The sequence below is a fragment of the Gracilinanus agilis genome, chromosome 2, assembly GCF_016433145.1.
Source record: "Gracilinanus agilis isolate LMUSP501 chromosome 2, AgileGrace, whole genome shotgun sequence".
NCBI lineage: Eukaryota > Metazoa > Chordata > Mammalia > Didelphimorphia > Didelphidae > Gracilinanus > Gracilinanus agilis.
The window spans coordinates 401,228,493-401,250,123 of record NC_058131.1 but is presented as its reverse complement, the minus strand read 5'-3'; positions in this window follow the sequence as shown (position 1 = coordinate 401,250,123).

Below are 21,631 nucleotides of genomic sequence, written 5' to 3'. Positions count from 1 at the left end.
TCTCTCTCTCTCTCTCTCTCTCTCTCTCTCTCTCTCTCTCTCTTTCTCCCCCTTCTCCCTCTCCCCTTCTGTCTCTGTCTCTGTCTCTGTCTCCACTCCCCCACCCCCTTTCTCTCTTTCCTCAAGCTATGCTCTAACAGTTCCTTCCAATAGAATCATTCCCTAGTGTCTATCACATGATATACTATTCAGGAGAAGCTCCACAAGAATGTAGCATCAATCAAAAAGCCTGGGATTTTGTAGCTGCAGCCTCAAACAGGCCACTTCCCCTGACCCAAGCTTTAGTCACAGACTCCATTGGAGTTTCCAAGTTACTTGGTTTCACCAGGTCGCTGCTGGATTGTCTGCCAAGCTTGAAAAAGAATGGCCTCAGGAAACTTTTAAATGAGAATGCTCCAGCCCTGAATCTGATCCTTAAAAAAGAGTTTTGCTTCTTGCAGAGAAGGCTGCGGAAGAGGATACAGGCACAAAGATAGCAGTCAAGGTGTGTCTAAGTGAGAAAAAGGAGAAAATCAAAACTGTTCCACACCTCACATGTGCAAAAGGTGCCAGCCTCTATCCTAGGAGAGAGCAGGGTGCTATCTTCACCCAAATTTCTGTTTATACAGGAAAATAGGGAGAATGTCAGGGAGGGAAGGGGGAAAGGGATGGATGCAAAGTAGCACATCCTTAACTATGAACACCTTATTTAAGGAGCAAGCTTGGTAAGTGGGATAAAGGGGAGCTGCTCAGCTGAGCTAAAAACAGGAGGGACACGGGTTCCTGTGCTACTAAATCCCCAGAGCTGGGAGGTCCCAGTGCATAATCCTAGCTCCATTCCCTGAGGGTGTTACTCTTTCCTTTCACTGGGCTTCACACAGCCCCCCTTAGGGTGAGGAGCAAGATGGATTTTTTGTTTTGTTTCTTCTTACTACTCAGATAACCACTTGTCTGAGGCAGAAGCTTCCCTTTCCATCTTCTCTAGGGGTTTATAATCCAGTGCTGAGCAGAGATGACTCTTTTGTCCAAGGTCATCTCTGCCACAGCCTAAACGAAGGAGAGATCTTCTGGAGTTGCTCTGTTCTCGCCTCAGCAGCAGGGATTGTGATTATCTGTGATTATGATTGTCGTTGTTAACAATAATAACTAACATTTCTATAGCACTTTAAGTTGTTGTACACACGTTATTTTTTTTGATCCTCAGAACAACCCTATGAGGTAGGTGCTATTATCAGTACCCATTTTACAGATGAGGAAACAGACTAAGAGTTAAGTGACTAGAACACACAGCTAGGAAGCATCTCAAACTCAGGTCTGACTGACTTCAACTCCATTTTTTTTTAACTCTTTTACCTTCTATTTTAGAATCAGTATTGGTCCAAGTCAGAAGAGTGGTAAGGACTAGGCAATAGGGGTTAAGTGACTTGCCCAGGGTCACACAGGTAGGAAGTGTCTAAGGCCATATTTGAACCCAGAACCTCCCATCTCTGGGCCTGGCTCTCAATCCACTGAGCCACCTAGCTGCTCCCCCCCCCCCCCACTTCTTTCTTACACATTGAGTTGCTACCTGCTTCTGATCACTCTTGATTTTTTAGGCCTATCTCTGAATCTCATAAAAACATACCTCAAAAAGCTGCATTCTACTGTCACAACTCTAGAAAATGGAATTGACCTCCCAGACAAATTTTGGTCCAACTTTTCCTTAATTCTACTCCACCAACATCTTTCTAACTATTCATAAAGCTTTTTCATTCTTTATCTCTACTGTTTTCGACAAACAGGCATTAATTGTCTATGGTAGAAAGGCACTAAGAATCCTAGGACAAAAAAAATCAAAATAGTCTCTATGCTCAAGAAGGCTTCCTTTTGTTTGGGAGAAAACAACAACTTGTCTCATGAGTAAATACAAAATGATATTTGAGAAGAAGGAGAACACTAACAACAGGGGGAAACAGGAAAGATCTCTTTTAGAAGTTAGCACTTAAACTAGGTTCCAAGAGGTAGAAGTGAGGACAGAAAGTAACAAAATCACTAACATAGGGAGATCATGAAGTGAGACCATTTGAGGAGCAGTATACTTGCCTTCCTTCATCATCAGAACTTCTCTGCCTATATTCATTCCTCAATGGTTATAAATTCTCACTGTCTTCTACTCTTTCTACTTTTGTAATTGCAAATACTAAAGAGAAACCTCCCAATGATTCTGCAATCCCTGTTGCCCATTCTCTTATCCTCATCTTAATTTTATCCTCCTCCAATGTACCATTCCATATCTTCTAGCTGGTTGGACCCTCTGGAACTCATACTTTATGAAAAACAAACTGCTCTTCATTTGAGATCTCTTCCTTTTAGGTTCTCTTTCCACCTTTTGGCCCTCAATAAGACCTAGCTGCTCCCAGATGACAATGCATTCATCACAAGCCTTCCCTTCTACCATGACTCAACTTTTTCTCTTTTGAGGTTTACAGTATCCAAATTTATCATTCAATCCATATCCTGGTGACTGTTATCAGTTTCCTGACTTTCTCAATGAATTCAGTATCACTCTCCACTCCAATTCCTGCCCTCATTGTGGACCACTTCAGCACATACATTGATATTCTCTCAAATAGTCTAACCTCTAGGTTCCTCAATCTAATTAACTTCCATAACCTATTTTTCCACTCTACCTCAGCTACACACACAAATGGTCACATTCTTGATCTTGTCATCTCCCTCAAGGGCTCCACATCTTTGATCAAGAACTCTGAAATTACTGTATACAATCACAATTGCCTTTAATTTCTTCCCTAACTATTCTTTTCAAACTTTCAACTTTTCAAACTTTTCAAACTTTCAACTTTTTGAACTTTTCAAACTTTTCATCCTTCTGTGACCTATAAACTCTCTACCCCTCAGTGTTTTTCTAGGCTATAAACCTGTTCTTGGCTTATAATATTATCTCTTCTCAGTTTTGATCTTTTAGCGAATCAGTTCAACTCTACATTCTACTCTTGAATCTCTTGTTCCTGTGTTCTATCAATGAGTCACAGAATGTCAAACTCCAACCCTGACTTATTCCCACAATTTACTTCCTCTGTTTCTACTAATGTGCTTTGGAACAGAACTAGAAGAAGCCTTGCAACTCTACTATCTTCACTACAAATTTATGTTATGGAATCTCAAATGAACTCTTACAACAGTAAGGATCCCAGTCTCCCCAATGGCTGTTGTAAACCATTTTTTCTCCTTAAGTCTCTAATAGTATGCCCTTCCCCAATTCTTTCAGTTAAAGCTTTTGCGTTTTTTCTTTCTTTCTTTTTTAAAATTTAGAATATTTTCTCATGGTTACATGATTCGTGATCCCTCCCCCTTCCTAGAGCTAACAAGCAATTCCACGGGTTATACATGTATCATTGTTCAAAACCTATTTCCATGTTATTCATATTTGCAATAGAATGATCTTCTAACATCAAAACCCTAATCATATCCCCATCAAACCACATAATCAAAGAAATGTTTTTCTTCTGCATTTCTACTCCCACAGTTCTTTCTCTGGATGTGGATAGTGTTCTTTCTTCTAAGTGCCTTAGAAATGTCCCAGATCATTGCACTGCTACTAGCAGAAAAGTCTATTACATTCGAAATGTATCAGTTTCTGTGTACAATATTTTCTCTTGGTTCTGTTCCACTCTGCATCAATTCCTAGAGGTCTTTCCAGTTCACATAGAAATCCTTCAGTTCATCATTCCTTTCAGCACAATAGTATTCTATCACCATCAGATACCACAATTTGTTCAGCCATTCCCCAACTGAAAGGCATCCCCTCATTTTCCAAAATTTTTTTTAGTTTTGAAAAAATTTATTTAATTAATTGATTTAGAATATTTTTCCATGGTTATATGATTCATGTTCTTTCCCTCCCCTCCTTCCACCCCCTCCATAGCCAATGAGCAGTTCCACTGGGTTTTACATGTATCATTGATCAAGACCTATTTCCATATTATTAATATTTTCACTAGGTGTTTATTTAGAGTCTACATCCCCAATTATATCCCCATTGAACCATGTGATCAAGCAGTTGTTTTTCTTCTGTGATTCTGCTCCCACAGTTCTTTCTCTGGATGTGGAAATTGTTCTTTCTCATAATTCCCTCAGAATTGTCCTGGATCATTGCATTGCTGCTAGTAGAGAGGTCCATTACATTCTATTATGCCACAGTGTATCTGTCTCTCTGTATAAGGTTCTCCTGGTTCTGCTCCTTTTTCTCTGTATCAATTCCTGGAGGTCTTTCCAGTTCACATGGAATTCCTCCAGTTCATTATTTCTTTTAGCAGAGTAATATTCCATTACCAACAGATACCACAATTTTTTCAGTCATTCCCCAATTGAAGGGCATCCCCTCATTTTCCAATTTTTTGTCACCACAAAGAGTGCGGCTGTAAATATTTTTATACATGAATTTTCTCTTATTATCTCTTTGGGGTACAAACCTAGCAGTGATATGGCTAGGTCCAAGGGTAGGCACTCTTTTAAAAGCCTTTGTGCATAATTCCAAATTGCCCTCTAGAATGGTTGGACCAATTCACAACTTTACGAGCAGTGTATTAGTGTCCCAGTTTTGCCATATCCCCTCCAACATTTATCACTTTCCTTTGCTGCCATATTGGTCAGTCTGCTAGGTATAAGGTGGTACCTCAGAGTTGTTTTTATTTGCATTTTCTAATCAGGAGGGATTTTGAACACTTTTTCATGTGCTTATTGATGGTCTTGGTTTCTTCATATGAAAACTGCATATTCATGTCTCTTAACCATTTGTCAATTGGGGAATGGCTTTTGCCCTCTTTAAAAGAAATTTTTGTTATGAGTCAAGAACTCCTTTTTCACCCCTTCTGGTAATCTTGAAATCCCTTGTTGTAATCACCCATCATTTCTTCCTTTACTTGTCTCTGATAAAGAAGTGGTCCTTCTTGCCAAAGCCAACCCCTCCGCATATAAGTACCCTTGATCACAACCCCTCTTATGTTCTCCGGTAGATTGTCCTCACTATTATCCCCTCACTTTATTATCATCAAACTCTCCCTATATATTTGCTTCTTCTTTGCTGCCTACAAACACATTCACATCTCTCCCATTCATTAAAAACAAACAAACAAACAAAAAAAAACATGGGGCAGCTGGGTAGCTCAGTGGATTGAGAGCCAGGCCTAGAGATGGGAGGTCCTAGGTTCAAATCCGGCCTCAGACACTTCCCAGCTGTGTGACCCTGGGCAAGTCACTTGACCCCCATTGCCTACCCTTACCACTCTTCCACCTGTAAGTCAATACACAGAAGTTAAGGGTTTAAAATTAAAAAAAATAAAAAAAAAAACAAAAAAACAAACTCTTAACTAGATTCTATCATCCCTGCTGGCTATTTTCCTATATTTCTTATACCTTTCTCAGCCAAACTCCTTTAAAAAGCTCTCTAAACTCAGAGGTGCCTCCAAGTCCTCTCCTCTTACTCTTCCTATAACCTGGCTTTAAACCTCATCACTCTTTCCAAAATTACCAATAATCTCCTAAACTCCAAATTTAATGGGCTCTTTTCAGTCAGTATCCTCCTTGACTTCACTGTAGCATTGGACAGTATTGACCATTCTCTCCTGGAAACTTTCTTATGGATTACTGTGGAACTGCTCTTTCTTGGTCCTTGTACCTGCCTGACCACTTTTCATTCATCTTTGCTAATTCATCTCCTACTTTATGTCTACAAATGGTAGTGTAACCCTCCAAGACTCTATCATAATCAGACACCTTTTCTTTTCTCTATATATTTTTAGTCTGACTCTCACAACCATTAACCATGGAAACAACCACTTTGAGAAGCCCAACATTCCTACTACCATGAATAGTAGCTGACTACCAACAGCCACTGAAAGGTCAAGAAAGGCAGCCTAGGTACTCTGAGTAAAAGACAGGAGGTGTCCTGTTCCAGAGAATTCAAACCATCATAATTACCTCAACCACTAGCTCCCCCAGTAACCTCAAACTCTATACCCAAAAGTCTTAGAAAGAGTGGTGCTCCAAATCTGGCCTCAGACACTTCCCAGCTGTGTGACCTTGGGCAAGTCACTTGATCCCCATTGCCTATCCTTACCACTCTTCTGCCTTGGAGCCAATACACAGTATTGACTCCAAAAGGAAAGTAAGGGTTTAAAAAAAATTTAAAAATAAAGAAAGAATAGTGCTCCCCAGATCACCTTTCCTCCTTTTAGTATGACCTCTCATAGCCATAATAAAAGGGAGAAACCCTTGTAAAGAGATGAGTCTGTCCTTCCAACTACTACAGCACCAAATGATAACTGCCACTTAAAGATAGACAAATCCAAGCAGTCTGAGAATGTAGCAGCCCCACAGACAACAGGCCTTGCATTCAGCCAGCCCCTTGGAGTAATTATCTAGTTGAACCAATCATGGGGTGAGACCTGGCAGCTTCCTCTACAGTGCTATTGCCCTTATCTTCTCAGCAGCCAGAGCTACTGAAGAAGCCAAAAACAAAGATCTCACCACTAAAGTCTATGGAACCATCAAATGGTTTAATGAAGTTAAGGCAAATAAAAAATCATTTATTAAATATCTACTGAGTGATTGGCACAATGCCGTGCTGCAGATATAAAGAAAGGCAAAAAATAATTTCTACTGTCAAGAAACTCATGGTCTGATGGGGCAGGCAACTGATAAAAAAATAACCAGGTAATAGTAAGATGAGTACAAGATAAATTGGAGATAAATCTCAAAGGGAAGGAACAAGGGGCAACTAGGTGGTTCAATGGATAGAGTACCAGGCTTGGAGGAAGGAGGTCCTGGGTTCAAATGTGGCCTCAGACACTTCCCAGCTTGTGACCCTGGGCAATTAATTCACTTAACCTCTATTGCCTGGTCCTTACCTCTCTTCTGTCTTGGAACCAATACACAATTGTGATTCTAAGACAGAAGGTAAGGTGTTTCTTTTTAATTAAAAAGGAAGACACCAAGATTAATGAGGACTGGGAAAGGATTCTTCTTGGAGAAAATGGAACTTTGAGAATTGAAGAAATCCAGGGAAGCCAAGACTTGGAGATGAAAAGAGAAAGAATTTTAGACATAGGGAAAGTCAGTAAAAATGTATGGAGTCAGGAGATGTAAAGTTGTGTTTGAGAAACAGTAAGGAAGCCGTTGTCACTGTATTTCAAGGTACATGGAGAGGGATAAGGTATAAGAAAATTGGTGAGGTAGGAAGTACCAGTTTACGAGGGACGTCAAAAGCCAAAGGATTTTATAATTGATTTTGAAGGTAATAGGGAACTACTAACAGGGAATCCAGAGAGGCTAACATTTTCAGTTCTTACTTTAGAAAGGTTAATCTGATGGTTGGGTGGAAAATGGACTGGAGCAGGGAGAAACTTGATGAAGAGAGACCAACAGGCTATTGCATGAGTGCAGGGATCGGGTGATAAAGGCCTGGATAAAGATGATAGTGTCAGAAGAAAGAAGGAATTTATGAGAGATATTAGAAATGTAGAAATGGCAAGACTTGAAAACTGATTGGATTTGGGGGTGAGTGAGATGTCAAGGATGACACTAGGATTACCAGCTTAGATGACTGGGAAGATGATGGCATCTTTAACAGTAATAGAGAAGTTAGAAAGTGAGGAGGGTTTGAAGGGAAAGATAATGATTTCAGCTTTGAACATGTTGAGTTTAAGATTTCTATGGGACATTCAGTCATAGATGAGAATAACAGTTAGAGCAGGACAAGTAGATCTGAGAACCCTGCATAGAGATGAAAACTGAATCCATGAGAACTAAGATATCTAAAATAGTATAGAGGGAGAACAGAAGAGGTCTCAAGACAGAGCCTTCAGAGACAGCCATAATTAATGGGCATGACGAAGATGAAAAGTCAGCAAAAAAAACTGAGGAGCAATCATACAGGAGAACCAAGAGAGAGTATTGTCATGAGACTGTTTTGAGAGAAGACAGTATCAAAGAGAAAAGGGAAGTTGAAAGGGTCAATGACCAAGAGAAGAGACTATTAGATTTGGTATGTAAGGGTTCTTTAGTAACTTTGGAAAGAGGGGCTTCAATTGAATGATGAAGTTGGAAGCCAGACTGCAGAATTTTAAAAAATGAAAGAAAAAGTGAAAGAAAAGGTGGAGGCACCTATATCTTCCTCAAGAAGTTTAGCCAAAAAAGGAAGGGAAGATAAAGTTACTATAGCTATTGGAGTTAAATGAATCAAGAGAAATTTTTAGAGGATAAGGTGACACAGGTAGTAGGGAAGTAGACTATAGAGAGGGAGAGATAGAGAATAAGTGAGAGTAGGAATTATAGAAGGGTCAATTTGTTGGAGGACAAGATAGAATGGGAGCACTTGTGCTTTGCTTAGGCTAAGAGAAGGGCCACCTTCTTCTGTGAGAAAAAGATGAAAGAAAAGAGGGTGGCAGAAGGCATCTGAGTCCCATTAGATGGAAGTAAATAGAATATCAGAATCCAACAGTATGTTATTTACAAGAGACACACTTGAAACAGAAAGACAGACATAGAGTTAAAATAAGTGTCTGGAGCAAAATCTATTATGCTTCAGTTGAAGTAAAAAAGGCCAGGGTGGCAATCATGATCTCAGACTAAGCAAAAATAAAAATAAACCTAAATGAAAGAGATAATCAGAGAGAGTACATTTGGCTAAAAGATATAGATAACAAAATATAAAAAATTTTACAGCAAGTTTAATAAATACCTTATTTCTCAAATATATACTGAATATAGAACTGAGTCAAATTTATAAAAATAAAAGCCATTTCCCAATTGATAAATTGGCAAAGGATATGAACAGTTTTTTAAAAAGAAATCAAAGTTATCTATAATTATATGAAAAAATTCTCTAACTCACTATTGATTAGAGAAATACAGATTAAAACAACTCTGAGATACTACCTCACACCTATCAGAAATTACAAATTTGGGGAGAGATGAAGGAAAAATAGGTACACCAATGAACTGCTGGTAAGAATAGTGAGAAAAATAGGTACACCAATGAACTGCTGGTAAGTGGTTCAACCATTCTGGAGAATTGGGAACTATACCAAAAGGAGTATAAAATTGCATATCCTTCCACCCAACAATGCCACTACTAGGTATATGTATTCCCAAAAGATCAGAGAAAAAGGAAGGGATCTATTTGCACAAAAATATTTATAACAGATCTTTTTGTGATGGCAAAGAATTGGATATTGAAGGGATGCTCAACAGTAGAGAAATGGCTAACCAAGTTGTGGCATATGATCAAGATGGAGTGCTCTTGTGCTAAAGAGATGACAAGGGGAGTGGTTTTAGAAAAACATGGCAAGATCTATATGAACTGCTGCAGAATGAAGTGAGAAGAATGGAGAGATCACTGTATACAGTAACAGTAATGTAATAATGATCAACTGAAAGACTTGGCTACTCTGATCAATACAATGATCCAAGACACTGCCAAAGGCCTCATGATGAAAAAAATGCTATCCATTTCCTGAAAGAAAACCGATGAACTTGGTTTAAATTTTTTTTATTTTAATAACAAATTTCCAGATGAGTTTTCCAAAGTTATATAATCCAAAATGTCTCCCTCCCTTCTTCTCTCCCCCCTCCCTGAGCTGGCAAGCAATTCAATCTGGATTATACATGTATTATACATGCAAAACATGTTTCTATGTTATTCATTTTTGTAAGTGAATAATCTTATAAAACCAAAACCCTAAAACATATACCCAAATAAACAAGTGATAAATTATATGCTTCCAACTGCATGCCTACTCTAATAGTTTTTTCTCTGGAGGTGGATATTATTCTTTTTCATTTCAATCGAAATTGTTCTGGATCATTGTATTGCTGAGAATAGCTAAATCTATCACATTTGATGGTTCCATAATATTGCTGTTACTATGGATGATGTTTTCCTGGTTCTGCTTATTTTACTCTGCATCAGTTCATGTAGATCTTTCCAGTCCTTTCTGAAACCATCCTGATCATCATTCCTTATAGCACGATAGTATTCCATCACCATCATATACTACAATTTGTTCAGCCATTCCCCAGTTGGAGGACATCTCTTTAATTTCTAATTCTTTGCCACCACAAAAAGAGAAACTATAGTACAAACAAGTCCTTTCCCATTTTTAAAAATTTCTTTGGGATACAGACCTAATAGTGGTATTATTGGATCAAAAGGTATGCATTCTTTTATAGCCCTTTGGACATAATTTCAAATTGCCTTCCAGAATGGCTGGTTCAAGAACTGATTATTTGGAGTGCAGATTGAAGCATACTTTTTTCACTTACTTCATTTTTCTTGCTCCTTAAAAATATAGCTAATATGGAAATATATTTTGCATGACTTCACATGTATGGTATCATGTTGCTTCCCTTTTCAGTTCACAAGGTAGGGGATGGGAGTGGAGAGAAGATTTGGAAATAAACGTTTAAAAAGAAAAGAAGGTTAAAAATAAATAATTTTTTAAAAAGAAGGCCTTTGTGCTCTTTGTGGTGGCAAAAAAAAAAAAAAGGAAAATGAGGGGATGTCCTTCAGTTGGGGAATAGCTGAACAAATTGTGGTATTTGATGGTGATGGAATACTATTGTGCTGAAAGGAATGATGAACTGGAGGAATTCCATGTGAACTGGAAAGACCTACAGGAATTGATGCAGAGTGAAAGGAGCAGAACCAGGAGAACATTGTACACAGAAACTGACACATTATGGCACAATTGAATGTAATGGACTTTTCTACTAGTAGCAATGCAATGATACAAGACAATTCTGAGGGATTTATGAGAAAGAATACAGAGGAAGAACTGTGGGAATAGAAAGAAGAAAAAAAACATTTCCTTGATCACATAGTTCGATGGGGATATAGATTCTAAATAATCACTCTATTGCAAATATTAATAATATGGAAATAGGTCTTGATCAATGATACATGTAAAACCTAGTGGAACTGTTCACTGGCTCTGGGAGGGGGGAAGGAGGAGATGAGGGAAAGACCATGAATCATGGAACCATGGAAAAATATTATAAATCAAATAAATAAATAAATTTAAAGAATGAAATTAAATAAATAAAAAAGTTCTCTGAAGAGTGTGAAATGAGAAGGGGAAAAGAGAAGCTTTTGTTGAATGACATCAACTTTTTCAGAGAAATATAAGATAAGGTTCTCAAATGAGAGGTGGTAGAAGGGGGATTCATGGGAAGTTGGGGAGGAATGAAAAATATTTGGGAGGGAGGAAAAAGTTTGGAAAAGCTGTTGTGGTGTTGTAGATACATGGGATAGTGAATTGATTAGGGAGTTATAAAAGTATTATGTTGTGGAAGTAAGGGCCTACTTGAGATTATTTAACATAAAATTGACCCACTCAGCATGACTTTGTGATTTCCTCCATCTTTGTTCAGAAATATGAAGCTAAAGCAGCAGATGCTGCAAATAATCCAAGGCTGAGACTTGATAGAGCATGATCAGTGATCAGATAAGTGGGCAAGGGATTCTTGAGAGAAGAAATCATAGTAGATTTGAACTGACTCAACAAGGGGCCAAGGTGGGAAGTGCAAGGGTGATGGTCATCAAGGGTGATGGAACAGATCACAATTAGATAAAGCAATTTTAGAATTCATGAACATAGAAGCAGAACATAATGAATATATTCTTCTCATTGAAGATGACATGAAAGAAGATGCATTTCCAACTGCTTTGTGACTACATGACCACTGGGACTTTCCAGCCTATTTGCAATGGAAACCTCCTTATGTATTCTCCCCCTATCGGAATGAGAGCTGCCTGGGACCAGGGACTGTCTTACTCTTCTCTCTGTATCCCCAGCACTTGGCAATGTGTTTTATACCTAGTAATCCCTTACTAAATGCTTTTTCATTCATTCATTGATCTTTATATCTAGCCCTAGATCTCCTCCTGGAGCTCCAGTCCCACACCACTTACTGCCTATTGGACATTTCAAACTGTAAGCTTCTCAAACCCAATATGCCCAAAGCAAAACTCGTTATTTTCCCTCCCACCCTTCCCCTAGACATCTCTATTGCTGGCGAGGGTGATATTTTCCTCTCATTCACCCAACTTCAAAACCTCATGTTTAGGATCCATTCCTCATTTTCACTTACTCATCCCACATAGCCAGTCAGCTGCCAGATCTTGTCATTTCTCTATCTGCTGCATGCCTCACCTATGTCCCCCTCCTCACCACTCACACAACCACTATCCTGGTTGAAGTCCTCCTTTCCACTCTCCTACACTATTGCAATAGCCTTCTCTTTGTCTCTCTCCCTTTCCCTACTTCAAACCATACTCCATGAAGCTGCCTCAAGTGATTTTCTTAAGTCAGAGGCCCTGGTGTCTTATTTCTTTTGTCAATAAACTAGTGACTCCCTCTTTCCTCTTAGGTCAAATAAATATTCCTCTGTCTGATATTTAAATCTCTACAGAATCTTTCCTACCTTTCCCGTCTATTATACTTTACCCTCCTTAGCAAACTCTTCTATTCAGCCATACTGACCTCTTTGCTGTTCTTCTCTCGAAATACTCCAACTTCCCCCCATTTCTGCACTTTGCATTGTTTTCCTCCATGTTTAGAATGCATCCTCTCGGTGTCTTGAAATCTCTGGGTTTAGGGGGCAGTTGGGTGGCTCAGTTGGGTGGCTCAGTTGATTGAGAGTCAGGCCCAGAGATGGGAGGTCCTAGGTTCAAATTTGACCTCAGACACTTCCTAGCTGTGTGACCCTGGGCAAGTCACTTAACCCACATTGCCTACCCCTTACCACTCTTCTGCCTTGGAACCAATACAGAGTATTGATTCCAAGACAGAAAGTAAGGGCTTTAATTTAAAAAGAAGAATAAGAAGAAATCTCTGGGTTTTCCTTCAAGATGCAGCTCAATCCTGTCTACCTCTAAAGGAAGAACTAGAAATAAGGAAGACATTGTCCTCTCTCTCTCTCTCTCTCTCTCCTCTCTCTCTCTCTCTCTCTCCTTCCCTTTCTCCCTCTATCTCAATCTCTCTCCCTCTCACCCTTCTTCCCTCCCTCCCTCTCTTTCTCCCTCCATCTCTTTCTCTCCCTCCCCCTCCCTCTCCACCTCTCTGTCTCTGCCTCTCTCATATATACATCTTTTTCCCCTCCCAAATCTTTACCTTTCATCTTATAGTCAATACCATATATTAATACCAAGGGAGAAGAGCAATAAGCACTAGGCAATGGGGGTTAAGTGACTTACCCAGGATCACACAGCTAGGAAGTATCTGAGGTCAAATTTGAACCCAGGACCTCCTATCTCTAGGGCTGGTTCTCAATCCACTGAACCACCTACCTGCCCTCTACATATACCTTTTTGTCAATACCTTCTTTAATTGGGGGGGGGAGGGCGTTAACTGGATATTTAAAGGTAACAAACAAATAAATACATTAAAAAAAAAGATACAGCTCAGGAACCACTGTCAACAAGAAATCTTGCTTCCCCCATGTCATTAGAGCCCCTCCTAAATCTAATTGCATTGATTGTATGTATGTATATACACACATATTTGTATAGCTCCTTTATGGACTTGCACACCTAACTAGTACAATGGAAACATTAAATAGACAAATATTTTTCAAAGCTAGTAATCAAACTTTATTAAAAAAATACATGCAAACATCAACTTATGTTATCTATTAGATAATAAAACATTAGCCCACCCCCCATCAGTTTGGAAAGAAATTTGGAAGAAACAACCATCCTCATTCCCTAGGGCTTTCCAGGAAGTATGTCTCATATTAATACTCAATGATAAAGTTATTTACCAAATTTTCCCAATGGTGGTCTGTCCTTTTGGGGGGTCCCATATGTGTTTTGTTTTTGTTTTTCAGTCATTTCGGTTGTGTCCAAGTCTTTATGACCCCCCATTAGGAGTTTTCTTGGCAAAGATATTATTGTGGTTCGCCATTTCCTTCTCAGATCATTTTACAAATGAGGAACGGAGGCAAACAGGGTTAAATGACTTGTCCAGGGCCACACAGCTAGTATCTGAAACCTCATCTGAGCATAAGACTTCCTGACTCCAGGCCCAGGGCTCTATCCACTGAGCTATGTTTGTGAGTTGCTTATGAACATACATGTTGTTTACCAATCTATACCACAATTATGTTTATCTTAATATTGAAAAAACAAATTATTTAAAGCAAACACCAAAACATTTCATCACAAAATGGTGTCCCCTAAAATGGAGCCATTTATATCAAGGCAAATTATTTTAATTACAGTATAAACTTCTACATGCTAGGGAGCATATGGGGCAGCTGGGTGGCTGGTGGATAGAATGCTAGGCTTGGAGTCAGGGAAATTTGTGCTCAGATGAGGTTTCAGACACTCACTGTGTGACCCTGAGCAAGTCACTTAACCCTGTTTGCCTCAGTTTCCTCATCAGGAAAATGTTCTGGAGAAGGAAATAACAAACTACTCCAGTATCTTTGCCAAGATAAAAACAAAAACAACCCCAAATGGCATCAAGAGGAGTTGAACATGACTGAAACAACTGAACAATGCCTTGTTTATGTCCGTGTCTTCCCCAACATTAGATTACAAGCTGCTCAGGGTCAGGGACTGTTTTACTTTTTTCTTTGTAATCCTAGAACTGGTACATAGTAAACATTTAATGAATTCTTTCCACTTGATGAATTCTGGGACTAGAGGACAACCTGTGCAACGGTGTGGAGGCAAGAGATGAATATCCTGTGCAAGGAAAGTAAGCTGGTAAGTAGAGGCAATATAAGCAGCTAGGTCCTGTACATTTGTCAGAAAGACCTAGATGCAAATCCAGTCTCTGACATTTACTAGCTGCATGCGCCTGGGCAAATCACTTAATCTCTGTCTGCCTCAGTTTCCTTGTCTGTGAAATGGGCATGATAATAATAGAATCTATCTCCCAGAATTGATGTGAAGGTATTTGTAAAGTACTTTATGTTATTTTTAAGTCGCTTTACAGAACAGAGAGTATGAAAGGGAATCCATGAGAAATCGGTTGGGAAAAATAGGTCGAAGTCAGGTTTCAAAGGGCTTTAAATGTCCAGTAGAGGAGTTTGTTTTTTTGTTTTTTTGTTTTGCTTTTTTTTGTTTTGTTTTTTTTTTTAATCCTAGAGGCAAGAAGGAATCACTAGTTTCCTAAGCATGGGATTAACAAGATCAAACCTGTGCTTCAACCAGTCATTAAATGGGAAAGAGATTATGCTAGGCACAACGGGCACAAAAAGAAGCACTAGACTTGGTCTGCGTTCTCATGGAACTTGCAATCAATTCGAGGCAATAGGCAGTGTAGAACTATAGACAATACGAATCAGAAGAGATGGGGGGTAACGGAGAGAGAATGTTGTGGACTGGGCTGGTCAGAGAAGGGTGTCACTTGAGTGAGAATTTAGCTGCATGTTGAAAGATGGGTAAGAATTAAGCAGAAGAGAGGGGATTCTAGAGAAATAAACAAAGCTGATTGGGGAAACAATGTTTAAGACATATTTAGGGTGCAATGACTAGATAGAGTGGTTAGAGACTTTGTGTAAGGAAGTAGGTAGAAAAAGGGTGGGTTGGAAAATAGCATAAGCAAATGCTCAAAGGCAGAACCTGCAAGGTTCTTTTTCTTCCTCCCTTCCTTTCTCTGTTCCATCTTCCCTCCCTCCCTTCTATCTTTCCTCCCTTCCTCTGATTTTTCCAGTCTTGCTCAGGCTGGAAGTCCAGGGGCCGCTCACAAGCCCACCCTTAATACTGAACAACATAGGAGACATCATTTGTTCAATTTTTCCAACTTGGTCCAGTTCAGCCTTCCTTAGGCAGCCTGATGACCCTCCACTCCCAGGGACTCACCCTATTGATGCCAGACTTAATGCATATACTCAATCACCTTTAGCCCTACTGCAGCTCAGAACTTTTTGGGGGGATAAGGATATTTTATTATACCAATTGTAATAACAATTTTCCACATAAGTTTTCTGAAGTTATATGATCCAAATTGTCTTGCTCTCTCCCTTCCTTCCCCTTCCTGGAGACGGCAAGCAATTTGATCTGGGTTATACACGTATTATCATGAAAAGCCCATTTCCATATTGTTCATTTAAGCTCAGAACTCTTGAACTCAAGTTATCCTCTTCTGCCTCCCCAGCAACAAGAACTATGGCCAATTGCCAATGTCCCAGGCTGCAAGTTTTTTTGGTTTTGTTTTTTTTTTAAGCAGCATAAATTTCAGCAAAAACAGTCTCCCACTGCAGCTATAGGAGACATTCTAGATTTAGCCAGAATATTGATGCTAAGTAATCTGTATAAAGATTTTGTGTGTCTAATAGATCTACTAGAAATCTATCACCCCTCACTGCAATCTTCTAAATGGTTCACCCTCAAAATTATTTGTACCAAATTATAATTGTCCCAGAAAATAATCATAGTCGATATTACATAATACTTAATGTGAAAAACACTCTTATTATCTCATTTAAGCCTCACAATAACCCTTCAAGGTAAATGCTATACATACCCATATTTGAAATTCAGAAGTTAGGTGACTTACCCACAGTCACACCGAAAACAAAGATTCTACTCCACAACTCTGTGGCTTTAGGCTCAGAATTCTTCCCATTATAACACATTGCCCGTCTTGAATCACCATTATTTCTCCATGCTTTTAAAATCTCTTATAGTACAATAGCATCCAGCAGAACATCGTTCCTTCATTACATGGAATGGGTCATAAAGACTAGCCAGATGCCTTCTCTCTAAAAACAGATACTCTGTATCAAGCCAGGGCCAAGCAATCTTAAAGCCAGATATACCACTGGTAGGAAGGGGTTACTCCCTACACCAGTGATGGTGAACCTATGGTATAGGTGCCAAAGATGGCATTCAGAGCTCTCTCTATGAGCACATGGTCTTTCCCCTCCCCCTCCCCCCTACCCAGAGTTCATTACTAGAAAAGTAGAGGGATTTGGGTGAGGCAAGGCTGCTCCCTCTCTTGCACCTGATCACATCTTTTCACATCCCCTGCCCCTCTGCCCAGCAGCTAGTGGGAATGTACAGGGGGGAAGGTGGGCAGCTAACAGGCAGCAGAGCTGGAGGGGAGTAGAGCCCTCAGACCACTCCCCAACCCCTCTCTACACTCACTGAAGACATTTCTCACTTCATCCACCCCCTCCCGAAGCAGCCCAACAGGAGCACTTCCTACCTCCCCTCCCCTATGTGGGGTAAGGGGGGAGCAGGGCAGGTCTAGCATCAAACTTATTCTGGGGGGGGTGGCCAGTACTCCACCTCTAAAAGGTTTGCCATCCAATTTGGAACTATGCTCAAAGGGCTATAAAAGAATGCCTGTCCTTTGATCCAGCCATACCATTGTTGAGTTTGTACCCCAAAGAGATCATAGATAAACAGACTTGTACAAAAATATTTATAGCCCCGCTTTTTGTGGTGGCAAAAAACTGGAAAAGGAGGGTATGTCCTTCAATTGGGGAATGGTTGAACAAATTGTGGTATATGCTGGTGATGGAATACTATTGTGCTCAAAGGAATAATAAACTGGAGGAATTCCATGTGAACTGGAAAGACCTCTAGGAATTGATGCAGAGCGAAAGGAGCAGAGCCAGAAGAACATTGTACACAGAGACCAATACACTGTGGTAAAATAGAATGTAATGGACTTCTGTACTAGCAGCAATTCTGAGGGATTTATGGAAAAGAAGCTACCCATATTCAGAGGAAGAACTGCAGGAGTGGAAACACAGAAGAAAAGCAGCTGCTTGAACACATGGGTTGAGGCAGACATGATTGGGGATTTTGATTCGAAACTACCACACCAATGCAATGATCAATAATTTGGAAATAGATCTTGACCAATGACACATGTTAAAACCAGTGGAAATACACATCGGCCAGGGGTGGGGGGAGGGCGAGGGGTGAGGGGGAAAGTAGGAGCATGAATCATGTAACCATGTTAACTTTTCTAAAAAATGAATATTAATAAATGTTTAAAAAAAAACAAATCCTATCACTAGGTTACCTCAAAAAAAAATAAATAAAAATAAAAGGTTTGCCATCATTGCCCTACACTATAAAAGAGATTTACTTAAAAAAAAATTCTTACTTTCTGTCTTAGTGATAACTCTAATATAGAAGGACAAGGGCTAGGCAAATGAGGTTAAGTGACTTGTCCATAGTCACACAGCTAGGAAGTGTCTGAGACCAGATTTGAACCTCCTGACTACAGAACCAGTGTTCTATCCACAGTGTCTCCTAGGTGCCCCCAGGCTTCACTTTTTAAGAGGTAGCTTGAGTTCTGTTGTAGGGAAAATGTAGGATTTAACTTAGTATAGAGCAAACTTTGCCAAGTAAATCTGGCAGGAGCTGAACATTCCAAACCTAGAATGCTGGCAGAGGGGACTTACACAGAGACTCTAAAATGACAGTTGGCTTTTGGAGAGTTGGATTTTAGCAACTGACTAGAGAACCTGTGGAGTTGGGGTATCTTTGTGCCTTGGAAAGTATCTACAAGATCATCTAGCAAGACCAAGAAGTTCCAGGTTGAGATAGGAGTTTTATCTTGTATGGTGGACATACAAATACCTTCATCTCCCTGACTTCCCCAGTGGATTTATCTTGCTCTTTACCTGTGTTCCTGGGACAAGCAGATACATCTGAACAACAGCCAAAGGACATCTTAGTGAAATATCTATTTCCCCTTGACCAGTCAGCCATTGCCCCTGGCTGTCTGCTGTAGGTTTAATAATAGTGTAGACATATCCATCCCTCCTGTTCCTGTTTTGCCAATAGTCTTTAGTGGCAGTTATTTCCTTTTACCTCCATTTCCTGGCCCTGGTCCTTTATTAAACCTTTTTATAAAAGCTTCCTTGACTTCTCCTTCCCAGGCTACAAGAACCCATTATTAAGTTAAACTGTTTTCTCTGGCTGTGCTTGTTTTCAGTTATTTTGTTATTTCCCCAGCTAAGTGTGTGATAGTTTGCTACCTCCCCAATTAAGCTGAGGGACTAATTTTACCCCAGCTGTACCTGTGTTTCCCCTTCTGATCTGCTACCTATTCCAGTTACCTATTTCAGTTCCCCCTTCCCTATTCTTCACTTTTCTAGAAAGGAGGAAAAGCAATAATCCTACCTCTCCAGGAATAGTGGATATTGTCCTGGATTTAGAATCAAGAAAACCGGGGTCCAAAACTCCTCCACCACCCACCTCAACCCACAGACATTTTACTACCTATGGGATTCTAACTCCAAATCTCTCATTATCCCATTCTCATCAGGGATACACTCTTCCTTCCCCTTCTTCTAATACTTGTGTGTGGGGAAGAGCAGAGAAGTTTGCCCTTCCCCCTTTACTTGGGTCAAGTGTGTGGTGTGAGTCTGAGTGAATCTATTTCACCTGTGTCACCTGTGTATGTGAATTTGGACTTGACTTGGATAAGAAAGGCAGGATAAAAGGAGAGAACAAATAAGTGTTGGGGCTCTCTGTCTCTGGTGACCTATGAAGGAAACTGCTGCTGGGGGTGCCATGTGGAAAGATAGCCTCACCCTTAATCTCTCTCTTTCTATCTATTTCTTTTGCCTATCCAAGTAATTCTAATAAACTTTATTAAGTTCTAAGTACCAGAGTCCTAATTTTATTAGTAACATTGTTAAATCAAGGTTTCTTTATATATCTAAATGTTGCCTAGTCTCTGGCCTGGCGGTTTCTTTCTCCTTTTACTCAAAACAGATTTACCAAGTCCTTACTCCTTGCAGAGTACTGTACTGTGGTTAAGGGGAATATAAAACTAAAATAAAGACCTGGTTCCTGGCTTGCAGAAGTTTCCAGTTAATCAGTGAAGACAGAACATTCAACATGCAAAAACCTTTTTTTAGTACTTAATACATGGAAGACACTGATTAATATACACTGAGGTGATGGACTCAGGGTGCTAAATGAGACATACATTTTGAGGGCATGGCCAATGCAACAATTGATTTTGCTAAATAATGTATATTTTTTGCAAGTGTTTTGTTTTTGTTTTTATTTTTTCAGTCAGGGCTAGGGAAATGGGAGAGAAAATAGATTTTTGTTCATTGAAAAAATAAAATAAAGTTAAAAAAATTTAAACCAAATCACTGAAGATAAAAAATTAACCAGACCTACCCTCAAATAGTTTGTATTCTAATGGCAAGATATTATAGACATGAGTGTATTGTTAAAAGAGAGAAAGGGAATCCCTGGGAATGATGTTATAAATGGTTAATTGGGTTGTACTACTGAACCAAGCCCCAGGATACTCCCCCTTCCTGCCCAGCCAGAGAGCTAATGGCTGCCCTCTGTGCCTAACTGTACATGATGATTGTAGAGGTAAATGTAGAGGTATGAATCAGATTTAAGAATACTGAAGGAATAGAGATTGATGGTTCGTTAGGGAATTTTGCGCTACCTAACCTTCTAAAATATTCCTCTTCTGATCACACCCGGACCAGAGGAAACCAGTAATGGGCAACTTAGGAATCTGACATTACCTAGTTTGAAGAAAGGCTTCCCCCCTCAAATAAACTTTCACCTTTTGCTCTCTTTAATCTCTACTCTCTCTTTTCCAATAAATCTGACTTCTGGTTTGTAATCAACAATGTATTGAGGATAGGCTAACAAGGGTGGACTAAGGGAAAGAGGTACAACAGGAGTTCCCTATCTAAAGCCTCAGAGAGATATGCAGGTTCCTTTAGCTTTGGCCAACAGCTAAAGGATCTGCCTGGAATTTGTCTCAATCTTCTTGACTTTCTATTTCTGACTAGCCTAATCTATTAATCTAGAGAATCGAATGATTTTAGATATGGCAAGTATAGAGGAAGATGTTTCTCTCTTTGGGCTGACACAGTCTGCCCTACAGGATAAATCCTCTTGGACAGCTGAATATCCTGTCAGCCCTCAGGTCTCCAGATACTGATGAACCAGGTCTCTTTACAGTCAATATAGCAATAATAATGATTGGGAAATCTTCTGGAAAGGTTTTGTATTCAATCCAGAGGTTGGATTTGGAGCTCCTCTCAGTCCAGTGTTCAAACTGAACTCTCCTTTAGTAATTCTCTTTTCCTAATCTTTAATTTGTTGTTGTTTAGTCATTTCACTTATGTCCCACTCTTCGTGACCCCATTAGCTACCCCCCTAGGACTTGATTGGTTTATGTTTCTCTTGACAAAGTTTCTTTCTTCCCACTCCCAACAGGGGATAGGCTCTACTGGGACAGGGACTAGTTTTCTCTAAAAAGAGACAAAGCTGTTCTGAGACCTGATTGGCCTTGACTTCCCTAGTAAAGTTTTCTGGTCATCAAAAGGTCTAAAAAGTCTCAGCCATGTAGAATATAGATCTCTCAGAAGTGCCTGTGACTATTCAAGTCATTATAACTTTCATCCAGGAATGTGCTGATAAATATTTAACTGGCTCTTCCAAAAAATGTGTTTGTTATTATTATTATTATTTTTTTTTTTTTGCATTTCTATAGGGAGACTAGGGAGTACACATCCAGAGAAATAGTGTCACCATATCCTAGTTACTTTTCCTTGCTGTGTTAGGGTAAAGGAAACTTTCTTTTGTAAACTGTTCAATCAATTGTGTCTCATTTCTGAACTGAGGCATCAG